Raw genomic sequence first — 13,323 nt, forward strand, 5'->3', positions numbered from 1 at the left:
GCAAGCAGAGATCATGAAGAGTTCGTTGTAAAATGTTACATCGATACAGTCTTCATCTTTTCTCCATGCGATTTTCGATTTAAATTAAGGGTTTTGTGTAACACACAATGTGGTGGCACAGTTAGTTGGAATTTGTTCAAGCTAGTTACTGTGGCGAATTCTATAACAAGGGCTAAGTATGTTGACGCTTTAGAAGCGACAAAGAAGATGTTGAATCATATAGTTCATTCATGAACTTAGTATAGTTCCAAGATGGCTTTTGACAATGGGACACTACTGCAGGTAGTTGCTCCATAACTCAGTCTGAGGAATCCAGGTTCGACCTGTGATTCACATACATACAAAGCCAAGTCCACACAAAATATGAATTTTGTGAAAACGCGAGGACATGCAAAGATACACACGGAACTGAAGTCGTCAGATCCATTGGACATCAGGCTATACCACAAGCGAAGCATATTTACACCGGTGTGCCACAGGTGTGAAGTGCATTAGCATAAGCTAGATTATTGTCTCTAGTGCAAGTGGGAGTCTGTAGGAGATATGCCCTAGAGGCAATAATAAATGTTATTGATTATCTCCTTGTTCATAATTATGTTTATGTTCCATGCTATAACTGCTGTGGTTCCCGAGCCCGTATATCCATAAAGGCTCTGGGGAGAACCCATATGCACGTGTGGAATAATAAACGGTAAAATGTATTCCTAGTCGTGCCTCTAAGACTAGCTCAAGTGTTGCATGATGATTATGTTTTCCCAATCATGGGCATGTCTATGCCAAGCAACTTTGAGGGCACAATGTCAGGAAGGACATTTGTGTTGAATCGACCCGAATTGATGTTATGCTATGAGATTCATTCGTCACAAGTTTATTGGTACATAACACAGAGATGGTTAACGTTTGCATGATTCCTTAGACCATGAGAGTATCGAGTTTCTTCATGCTTGCTTCATGAACTTTGGGGTTTGTTAAACGTCATCCGTAAATGGGTGGCTATTACGGCGGCTTACGGGTTCATGGAAAAGTGTGTCAAGTAACTTGATAGCTCAAGATTGGGATTTGCTCCTCCGACGATGGAGAGATATCTCTGGGCCCTCTCGGTGTTACGGTATCCATCATCGTCTGGCCAGACACTTTGTGATTTGATCACGGGGATGCCGGAATACGATAACGAGAAAAGAGAACAATACCGGTAACGAGGTAACTAGCATAGTGGACAAGTTGTTGATCCACGGGAATGCCAACATGTCTCACCTCGGGTATTTGTAACATATCGCGAAGCAACAGGAATAGCACACGGCAACTGGAGGTTCACTCGAATATTTATTCGTGTGGGTATAGGGGTCAATATGGGTGTCCACGGCTCCGATGTTGATCATTGATCGGAAGGGGTTCCGGGTCATGTCTATACTTCACCGAACCTATAGGGTCACACGCTTAAGGGTCATCTATCTGCTGAATACTAGACAGGGAGTCTGAGAGAAAATCACCGAAAAAGTTTCGGACACCGAAAAGTTTCGGACAGCGGAATCGTACCGCAGAGAGAGGTCATCGGATAAGTTTCGATGATACCGAAAAGTTGTTTCGGGATACACCATTAAGTCAAATTGGTTTCGGCACATGCCTGATAATTCTTGGAGGATGCCAGAATCATTCTGGAAGCTTTTTGGAATTTTCTGAGATAAAAACCGGAAATGTTCCGGAGCTGCCGGAGCCACTTCAGATGCGTTTCGCAGATGAAAATCACTAAAACCGGAATTGTTTCGGAACGCGTTGAAAATCATTTTAGTGGGTACTGGAAATGTTCTTAGCCCACATAAATATTTTCAGTTCGATCAGACGCTGAAAAATGTCGTCGTGAATAGTGAAAATCAGCTTTATGGTTACTTTATGGAAAGCCACCTTTTGGGGCTTTGCTCCAAAAGATCTTGGGGATGACATGGATGGATAGGAGCCATTTTTTGGGCCCCTCATGGGGGTGTGGCCGGCCACATGGGGTATCCCCCCTTGGGGACCCTCTTGTTCTTGGTTTCACTCCTAGGTCCTTGTGGAAGGACTTCATTCATGTGCATTTTGGGTTTTTTGTGAAACTACCCTACCCCCTTGGGATTTCCTATAAATAGAGGTGGAGGGGCAGCCCTCCACACTCATCCCTTGCTCTCATACACATGCCATGCATTATCTGGCTTCTTCTCTCCCTCCCACGAAAAGAGTTTCGTAGAGCCGTAAGGCTGTCTGGGTTCCGGCAGGAACTAGTTCTGGACGGCGAAGCCCTGCCGGATAGATGACACCGTATGTGTGCAACTCTGTAGAGAGATCGTAGTTTCGGTCTTAGTTCGTGAGTGCCTCCCGAAGGGCTGTCCGTGTGACCGTCCGAGTTTCGAAGGTCCTCCCGAAGGGCTGTCCGAGTGACCGTTCGAGTTTCGAAGGTCCTCCCGAAGGGCTGTCCGCGACACCGTCCGGGGGGCTGTTCGACCGCCTCCCGGAGGGCTGTCTGAGGAGCAGATGAGGGTATACATCCTCGCGGTTGGGAGGTTGTAAATCCTAGCTGCGGGGATCTGCACCGCCGATCGTCATCGACTCTACTTCCCGCTGCGCTACGAGTCGGTAACGAAAAAGATCAAACCATGTATGCAGTCTCCATAGTGGTCCTGGGCTGGTGCGTAGGTCGGAAAATTTTTGTTTTCTGTCGCGTTCCCCTACATTGTCACCCCGCTGCCGCAGACAGCTTACAGCGCAAGCTTGCGCAGCACGCGGGGGCGTTCTTTTGGCCAAACGGTGGAGCCAATGAATCATCGGTGAGCCCGTTCCCGCGCAACCTCACAGGTTCCCGCGCAAGCTTCCCGCCCGACTCGGTGAAATCCCCCAAAATCCCAATGCTTACCGGCCTGCTATAAAAACCCTCACGGGCGGCGAGTCCTGCGTCGTATTTTCCCCTCCCTCCCTGTAGCTTATCTCTTCTACTTCTCCCACAATCGCCAATGGCACCGGTCCGTCGTCGTCGCTCAGCCACTCCGCCGTCATCAGAGGACAGCTCCAGCTGGGAGGCTACACCGCGGCGGCGGCGCAGTCCCTGGTGTAGTGTAGTGCGCGTGGCGTCCCTATTTGGTGTGCGCGGAACACCCACCACACGCTCCGCCGCCGCTGCCCGTCGGCAGCTGTTGCCGGCCGCCGTTGCCGCCACACCATCGTCGAAAGCCAGGGCCATCGCCCGCTCCGCCGCCGCGGCCCAAGGCGGGAGGTGGCCGTCTTGGCCGCCACCCCACTGCCGGCCACTGTGGCCATCACCCGCTCCGCCACCGCGGCCCGAAGGCGGGAGGTGGTGGTCGTGGCCGCTACACCGAGTTCCTGCGGGAGGAGGAGGGGCGCCTCGTCGAGCATGCAAAGAGCCTTACCGCCGCCGTGGCCGCGGCACACGCTGCCTTAGAGGCGAGGAATCAGGAGATCTACGAGGAAAACCACCGCTTCGAGAGGGGTCGTCTGGAGCGGCAGAGGGCGTTCGAGGTGAGCGTCGCTGAAGCTACAACAGCGGCAGGCACCGTATTGCGGTTGCTCAGCTCGTCGGTAGGCTCCTCCTCCTCCGCCTCTTACTGAGCGCGCTCGACAGAGGAGAGGCAGCCGGAACTAGCACAAAGCCCCTCCGCAGTAGTAGTAGTAGTAGTAGTAGTAGTAGTAGTAGTACTATTACTACTACTAGTAGTAGTATTTAGGGGCTATTTTGTTCAGTTCATCTGACTATAGATGTGGTGGAACTGTACAACGTACTTAAAATTAGTTAGTATATATAGTTGAACTAGCTATTTCAGTACGTCGTTGACAACAATTGAGGAATCGTTTGGTCGGTTCAGCTGTCGAGTTGAACTCTTTGTATAAATTAAGAACGACTGCTTAATCTATGAGTGAAATCTATGCTTAATTACTGAATTTTAGTTGCAAAAATTAGATACTGCTAGTGATTTTTAGCTTCATATTTTGACAAATCACAGTGTTATAAGGATTGACAAATCTTACCAAATTGTTTGTACGTGGTTACACATGGGTCATCCAAAACAACCGTTTGCGTTGAAGGATGCACAAATGCTGCGCTGCTCTCACTTTGTATGGAGTGTTCTATCTAAAACGTTTGCGATCAAGAGCTGCAGAAATCCTGCTCGGCACATTTTCTCTTGGCTTTCTGGGGAAGCTGTCAGTTTGCATACGGGTGTTCTAACTAAGGGACGACTGGAAGAACCTCTCTAGTCCACTGGATGGAAGTGGTTGGGTCGAGTCCCTCCTTCTCATGTTTTATGCGATTACGTTGAGTGCCATATGGACCACATGATGGTAATAATCTCTGTTCTTTCCGTGTCCAAGAACCTCGGATCACAAAGAATGTCCCTTTCCCACGAGCTAGGGTGTAGCTCGGGTAACCGAAGATCAAACCACTCATATGCTTCCTCATGTGAGCATGAAATCAAAGCGTGTCGAAGATCCTCTTCCATTGCACAACAGATATTACATCTGCTAATTTCGGCTATGTGGTGCCGTTTCAGACTGTTCTCATCAGGGAGGATTCCACGAAGGACTCTCCACCAAAACACCCGTACTTTCGGTACCACGTTGAGCTTCCAAAGAGCCTTCCACATCCGTTGATTATTCCTTGAGGTCTCGGTAGCCATCCTTCCTCTAGAGCTTCTCACTCTTTTTGAGTCGTAAGAGCACGGTATGCCGTCTTTATAGAGTAGTTGCCCAATCGGTCAAACGCGCAAGCGAAAAAATCACCACCACCACCATGACGTGTCATGGATCACTTGCTGTCGCCATGTCCAGTTGCCCTCATCAATTAAATCAGAGACAGTTTCTATAGTTGTTTGTGCCGGCTTCAATAAAGGAGTCATCGATATAGTCCCCGCTATCCACTTATTTGTCCAAACTAAGATGGTAGATCCATTTCCAACTCGTTTCAACAATCCGATCTTGAGTGCTTCTCTCCTCGCGATAATCGAACGCCAAGTGGCTGAGGCCGTCTTTGGTGCAGTAGCTTGCATGGAATCAACATCTGGGAAGTATCATCCTTTGAGGACTCGAGGACTCGACCACAAAGAGAGTTCGGCTTGGTCATCAATCTCCAACCATGATTACCCAAAAGAGCAAGGTTAAACTAGTGCATATCCCGAAATCCCATACCTCCATTGCACTTGGGTGTGGTGAGATCATTCCATGAAGCCCAGTGCATAGATTTTTTGTCAAGAGAACTTGTTTCCTCCTGTCTTGCAATGACCAATTTAGCTTGACACCCAACACGAGGCTTCCCCTTTCTATCTTCCATCCTCCTCTTTATGTGCTTCTCTTCGTGAACCCCTTCACGGCTACACACAATTTTCCCTAAAATTATATGATTGTAGGATCCATCCCACTTAACATAGCTTCTCCTCACACTAAAGCCTTTCTCCTCACTATGAAACATCCTGCTGGCAATATGATAGAACTCGAACATACACTCATCACATACATCCGCCATGTCTTCCTGCATGTGAGGCCAACCGATCATCATCATTTATCCATTTAGCACATCAAAAATTGCTCACTAGCAAAGACAAATGCATGCAAAAGCCAGTATGAAATCTTTTGTGCAATATTAAACTTTGCTAGTTGTACATGTGAGACCAACCAATCATCAACATAGACGAACTACTGAAGTAAGCATCAATGATGAAAAACCTAAACTAAATTGCATGCACTACGGAAACCTAAATCGATGAAGACTAAACTAAACTAAGTAGGAAGTGGAGGCTATGAATCCAAGTCAAGTCAGATTCATACCTTAGGATGGCACCCGGGAAGAGATGGGATCGTCCGGCATCGAGTTCCTCCAGATTATAGCGCCGCCCACGTCGCCGCCGATTCAGCTTCCGCAATATGGTGTCTTATTCTTGTTCTTGTCGTCGGGCATGTCGAGGACAGTGAAGGGGAGGAGGACGAGGACGAGGACAGTGAATTGATTCTTCTTCTCGCCGGATGTGGATTGACGAGGACAGTGAAGGGAACGAGGGCGAGGATAGCCTCGATCTGATCTGGATCTATTAGACATGGTTCTGTCGTGGAGGTGATCGGTTGAATTTTTTTTGTCCTGGACCATTATGCCCTTCTTGGAATAAACATATTAAATTTAATCGTTTTTAACCCCCATTAGATAGGATGGCTAATATAAATCATACGGGTAAGTATTGGGTAGTACTCCCAGTACTACACCAATCACCGTAAAAGAGCTCTTATTTTTTTACTTCATTTTGTCTAGTGCGGATAAGACAAGAATTTTTTCACATTTTTTCAGCATATATTTTAGACTTTTTTTATTAATATATAATATATAGAAGGGTTTCTCATTTAAATCTATGTGGTTGAATAATACAAAACAACGAAGAAAATCGCCATTGGGACTGAGCTGACATATTGCTGCTACTGCTCCTCATGGTACACAGAAGGCAACCAGCCCTGGCATCAATGCAAATAAAAGGAAAATGTAAGAAAAGTAAGTACCTTGAGAAACAGTAACCGATGTGTCCCTATTTATAAGTTGCTTCCTCTAAATCCCTATCTATGAGCTTCTTCCATTGACAATAACACCGGGTACATGAACCTTAGATGTAAGCACACAAACAATCATGCAACAACTTTTCAGGATAAAGGGTGAAAACAAATGTGCATCAATTACCAGGTCATTTAAGTTAAAATAGCCATTAGACAAACACCAAAGTTAACTATATGGAAACCATTTAACTAAACACAGTGACATTTGGCAATTCCCAGGTCCAGGTAAATATTGAAGAATTTGGTCTCGCTATTGGAGAACAACAAAGTAATGCAAAAAACAAAACATGCATGGGACTATACCTATTCTACAAAAACACACCATTAGCCCATCCACACCCCACTAAAAGAGAAGCACACATACGTTTGGCCCTTACCAGAATCAAGACAAATAAGAAAAGAGTACACAAAAGCACATGGCCATACATGTATACATCCAACCCTAGAACAAAAGAAGAGTGGAAAGGAGGAGGAGAAGGGTTGAACTGCTGATCCGTGAATGGAGACGCAAAACAAGGAGGAGGAGAATCAGCTACCAGAGAGGCATGGTAGGTGAGGTGGTGTTGGGCGCTCGCACACCAACCAGATGAACGGTCTCCCTCCTGTGCAGCTGCGTGTGGAACAGAAACAAACCGACCACATCAGGTGAAGAGGAGCAAATGGATGGAATCGAAGCAATCAAGCCATAGAGAGAAGAAGAGGGATGGTGGACCTTGGCATCGTCAAGGCCTCTTGTGACAGAGTGCAAGAAGAAGCATGCGGCCGGAGGCTCCTCTCCCAGCGTGCGGCCCAAGTTGGAGAAGCACTTGACCACAACCCGGTTTCGAAAGCACCGCACAGGCACTGCAGCGGGCGCCATGGCCTAGATCCGCAAGATGGACACTGCGTTCTCCATCCCCTCCCTTGTCCCGACTGGTCCTAGTGGAGGCTGCCATTGGTTCCTTCCCTTGTCTCGACGTCCAGGGGCACGGGCTGGTTTATCACCATCAAGGCTGCCCCGGTTGGCCATCGACGACGAGTTGGTGGTGGGAGAGCACTGGCGGCAGCGAGCTCACCGACGGGAGATGTATGGGGAGGAGAGGAGAGGAAAGGAGGACAAGAGCGCGGCGGCAGCTGCAGTAGAGAATGGGAGGGGCGCGGCGGCGGCTGCAGGAGAGAAGGGGAGGGGCGGGGAAGAGGGGAGAGTGGGAGAGAGCAGGGCGGCTAGGGTTCCAGCCGCTGCTCACTGCCTCACTCTCAGTCTCACCCCTATCTCTACTGGGTCTTTTTCCAACCATGTGAAGTGACGAAAATGCCCTCGGCGGGGGCAGTTTAATTAGACGCGGTGGCACACTAGAGGGCGCACTATTCATTGTAGCAGTTTCAGGTTCGATCCGACGGCCAAGGTCCTCTAGTTGCTTGATCCGACAGCTGAAAACGCATCAAGAAATCGATCCGATGGCCAGGAATCACTGAGGTCTTATGAGGAGGCTGGGTTTCTCCCAGTTTGTATCTTATGTGATTACTTTGGCCACTAGTTTATATTCCAATACATGCACCACTATAGACATATTCAAGTCGGCACAGGAAGATTCTTTTGAATATTCGGTATTTCATTTAGGTATTACAAACATTAGAGAAGTGTGGGATGGAGAAACCCTTATGCTTACTTTCAGAAGGAATTTTGATGACAAGCTTATGGAACAATGGTACCAAAATGTGGAAATTGCCAAAGGATTGTCTTTGACAATGACCCAGATTCTCTTATTTGGCAGTTAGAAAATAAGGGAGTCTATTCTTCTAGTTCCTTATACAATGTGATTAACTTTAGAGGTGTGCAACCGCTGTTTATCCCTGCTGTGTGGAAACTTGCTGTGCCACCAAGAATACATGCCTTCCTCTGGTTGTTTTCACATAACAAACTGATGACTAGAGATAACCTTAGGAAGAGGCACAACATAAAGCCTCTAGACTGTGTATAGTAGCCAGGAATATTTGGTTTTTTGTTGGTGAATTCTTCCACAAACTGATGAAGCTTTAAGAAGACACGTGTTGATGTGGTTACTCGCTGCCTTTTTTGTCCCACCCCTTCCTGACGCTTGTGTAATGAAAATAAGGGTTTTAGTTTTCTCTCTAAGTTCGTTTGGACCTAGTTAATTTTCTGAACCCCACATGTTGGGTGTGGGTTCCTTCTTTTAGGTTCGTAATGGAAACGTTGAATACTGTATGTGGTTTCATTCGCAGGGAGAGACTTCTCTGTTCTTCTAAAAACTATTCCTCTCAGTGTGCTGCTTCTGGAGGTCCCATCCCGACGACAGCATGCACGGACGATTGGGAGAGTAGGTGCCTCCGGAACCCCGTCCTCCGAGATCCTGCCCGGGAGAAGGGCGTTAAAGTTTTTGGGGAGGGTCTCGGCTCGACTGCTCCCGATCCGTCACCATCTTCGTACTCCTCTGCTTCGACTACTTCCCCTGCATCGACCCCATGGCCGACGACGAAGCCATCAAGAAGAAGGCCTCGGACGACACAGAGGTTGTTGTTGCCACCACCGCATTGGTCTGGCCAACCGGAGGGCATGACTCGTTCATCCCCTATTCACTCGTTCATGTACTAGCCGTATATATTGTGTTTATAGATATTTCGTTTCTATGTATTATATGTGCTCACATGCTTAGGTATCAGTATGATTTGCATACTATGATTGCCATGTTTATGATCTACTCATGGATTAGATTAAGCGAAGAAGTGCTAATATATCCAGCACTCACCTCCTTGGTTTGTTTTCAGAAATAAATGTCTCGATTGTCACTCCATGACTTCTCTATTATTTGGAACCGTTTTAGTCAATGACATGGTGTTCATACATATTACTTTGGCCACATGTTTCTATTCCAATACATGCGCCAGTATAGACATATTCAAGTCAGCGCAGGAAGATTCCTTTGAATATTCGGTATTTCATTTAGGTGTTACAAACATTTTTTTTTATTTTGAGAAAAAGTATTTCAGATATAGTTGAATCAACAAAAAAAATATTCTCAAATTTTGGACATTCAAAAAGATTGCGCTGGTATTTTAAAGTTTATTACAATATGATTGATATCTTGGAATTTTCTATGCTAGGCCGTACGCCCACTTGCAACACCACATGATCTGAGTGTGAGTGCAATAGAATATTCTTAGTTGATGTAGTACGGACATTTCTGCATGAAAATAAATTACCGTGTGTTTAAATAAATTAGTAACACGGGTTATGCAAATACTACTACACTACATACGTATAGTAGAGAAGATAAAACAAAAACAGATGTTTTAAGAAGAAGCAGATGGGTGAATCAACCTGTGGTTGGATAGTTAGAGGGACAGTCGTATCCTTAGCCCATCAGAGCTCAAGTCCTGATGTTCGCATTTATTCTTGGATCAGTCTTTCGGAGGTGCTCATAGGGATAGGGTGTGCGTGTGTGTTCATAGGGATGACTACATGCGCGTGTATATAAGCGCTTGCGTCTGTTCAAAGAGAGAAGAAGAAGAAGAAGAAGATGGGCCAAGGCGGTGAGGCCCATGTACCCGGCGGCCGTGGAAAAAAAAAGGTAGAGCACGGGACGGGAGTAGCCCAGCAATCTCCATGCCTTCCATGCTCCTCTGCTCTGTTCCCGGTGAGAAGAGTTAAACAGCAAAGCAGACGATGGAGACGGTGTCGGCGAGGGGACGAACGGAGGGCAAGGACGGGACGGTGTTCGCCCAGCCTCTCCTCAGCCCCGCTTGGGTCACAGGATCGGGTCAGGTCAGTTCTCATCTCATCCACCTGCCTGGCCTGCCCGCCATGTGCTTGTGTTTATGCCTGCCCACAACACAACGTTCTCTGTCACTGCGACCTATACTTGATAGCTCGAGTAGCTGTCAACCCACGAGGTTCCTTCCTGTAGCTGTCTGCCCACGACCACGAGCTTGCTTCAGTTCAGTGGAATGAATGATCACCCTCCCTCCCTCCCTAGCTTGGCTGGCTGGATCGCCGCGCTGGCTGTTCTCAGTCTCAGTGGGTACTGGCTAGGACTAGGACTAGGAGGATACTACGGTGTGTGGTCTCTCTCTTCTCCCCGTTTAATGCTCACCAACAAACAAACACCCAACGCAAGAGTGGCCAGTGAGGCAAAATTTCGTGTTTTGACCCTTTTAGCATATAAATTCGGGATCTGATCCCTGTTTGAATTTTTTTGACATTTGACCCTTTTGCTATCGCCGCTCTCTACGGCGGTAGGGTTGCATAGCCTACCGCCAGAACGTTCGGCGGTAGGGAAACGGCAGCTGCCGTCACACAAACGGTCAGGCGCTGACCTGGCAGACATGCTACCGCCCAGAGCCAACGGCGGTAGGGAATGCAGTCCTACCGCCAGCGTCCCTGGCGGTAGGCTGTGCAACCCTACCACTCTTTAACTGCCACTTCTGGTCACCGATCACATATTTGACATGTTTCTCATGAGGCGGCTCGATTTTATGATCGCCCGCCTTTTTGCGCTACATATGAACTTCATCATCAGGAGAGACCAAATCGATCAAATCTCAGTTGCGGATCCATACTACATGCATGAGTTCTTCTTGAGTCTCGGCGACTTTGAACGTCAAGCTGCTAGGAAGTACATCGAAGAGTTCATGATAATGAATAAGGACAAGGATACGGTTCTCCTGCCTTATCATCCAATGTAAGTCATTACCGGAAAACCCTTTCGTACATTTCAATCATTCCTTCGCTCATATGGTGGCTAATTTGAGGTGTCTTTATTTTTCGCAGCAACGGGCGCGCCGTCCTTATCATTATTTTCCCACGAGTCTCCCACGCCATGTATTTCGACTCGCCCAGAAATTGTTGGGGAACGCAGTAATTTCAAAAAAATTCCTACGATCACGCAAGATCTATCTAGGAGATGCATAGCAACGAGAGGGGAGAGTCTTGTCCACGTACCCTCGTAGACCGAAAGCGGAAGCGTCATATCAACGCGGTTGATGTAGTCGTACGTCTTCACGATCCGACCGATCTTAGTACCGAACGCACGGCACCTTCGCGATCTGCACACGTTCAGCTCGGTGACGTCCCTCGAACTCTAGATCCAGCTGAGGCCGAGGGAGAGTTCCATCAGCACCATGGCGTGGTGATGGTGATGATGAAGTTATCGGCGCAGGGCTTCGCCTAAGCATTACGGCGATATGACCGAGGTGTAAAACTGTGGAGGGGGGCACCGCACACGGCTAAGAGAATAACTTGTGTCTATGGGGTGCCCCCCTCCCCCGTATATAAAGGAGGGGAGGAGGGGGCCGGCCAGCCTCATGGGGTGCGCCCCAAGGGGGAGAATCCTACTCCTACTAGGAGTAGGTTCCCCCCTTTCCTAGTCCAACTAGGAGGGGAAGGAAAGAGGAAGAGGGAGAGAAGGAAAGCCCCCCCCCCCCCCAATTCGGATTGGGCTTGGGGGGCGCGCGCCTCCACCTGGCTGCCTCGTCCTCTCTTCCACTAAAGCCCATGAAGGCACATTAATCCCCCGGGGGTTCCGGTAACCCCCCGTACTCCGAAAAAATGCCCGAACCTATCCGAAACCTTTCCGGTGTCCAAACATAACCTTTCAATATATCAATCTTTATGTCTCGACCATTTCGAGACTCCTCGTCATGTCCGTGATCACATCCGGGACTCCGAACAACCTTCGGTACATCAAATCACATAAACTCATAATACAAATCGACATCGAACATTAAGCGTGCGGACCCTACGGGTTCGAGAACTATTTAGACATGACCGAGACTCATCTCTGGTCAATAACCAACAGCAGAACCTTGATGCTCATATTGGCTCCCACATATTCTACGAAGATCTTTATCGGTCAAACCGCATAACAACATACGTTGTTCCCATTGTCATCGGTATGTTGCTTGCCCGAGATTCGATCGTCGGTATCACCATACCTAATTCAATCTCGTTACCGGCAAGTCTCTTTACTCGTTCCGTAATGCTTCATCCCGCAACTAACTCATTAGTCACATTGCTTACAAGGCTTATAGTGATGAGCATTACCGAGAGGGCCCAGAGATACCTCTCCGAAACACGGAGTGACAAATCCTAATCTTGATATATGCCAACCCAACAAACACCTTCGGAGACACCTGTAGAGCATGTTTATAATCACCCATTTACGTTGTGACGTTTGATTGCACACAAAGTGTTCCTCCGGATATTCGGGAGTTGCACAATCTCATAGTCTGAGGAACATGTATAAGTCATGAAGAAAGCAGTAGCAATAAAACTAAACGATCATAATGCTAAGCTACCAAATGGGTCTTGTCCATCACATCATTCTCCTAATGATGTGATCTCGTTCATCAAATGACAACACATGTCTATGACTAGGAAACATAACCATCTTTGATAAACGAGCTAGTCAAGTAGAGGCATACTAGGGACACTCTGTTTGTCTATGTATTCACACATGTACTATGTTTCCGGTTAATACAATTCTAGCATGAATAATAAACATTTTTCATGAATTAAGGAAATAAATAATAACTTTATTATTGCCTCTAGGGCATATTTCCTTCAGTCTCTCACTTGCACTAGAGTCAATAATCTAGATTACATTGTAATGATTCTAGCACCCATGGAGTCTTGGTGCTGATCCTGTTTTGCTCGTGGAAGAGGCTTAGTCAACGGGTCTGCAACATTCAGATCCGTATGTATCTTGCAAATCTCTATGTCCCCCTCCGACACTTGATGACGGATGGAATTGAAGC

The sequence above is a fragment of the Triticum aestivum genome, chromosome 2D, assembly GCF_018294505.1.
Source record: "Triticum aestivum cultivar Chinese Spring chromosome 2D, IWGSC CS RefSeq v2.1, whole genome shotgun sequence".
NCBI classification, from domain to species: domain Eukaryota; kingdom Viridiplantae; phylum Streptophyta; class Magnoliopsida; order Poales; family Poaceae; genus Triticum; species Triticum aestivum.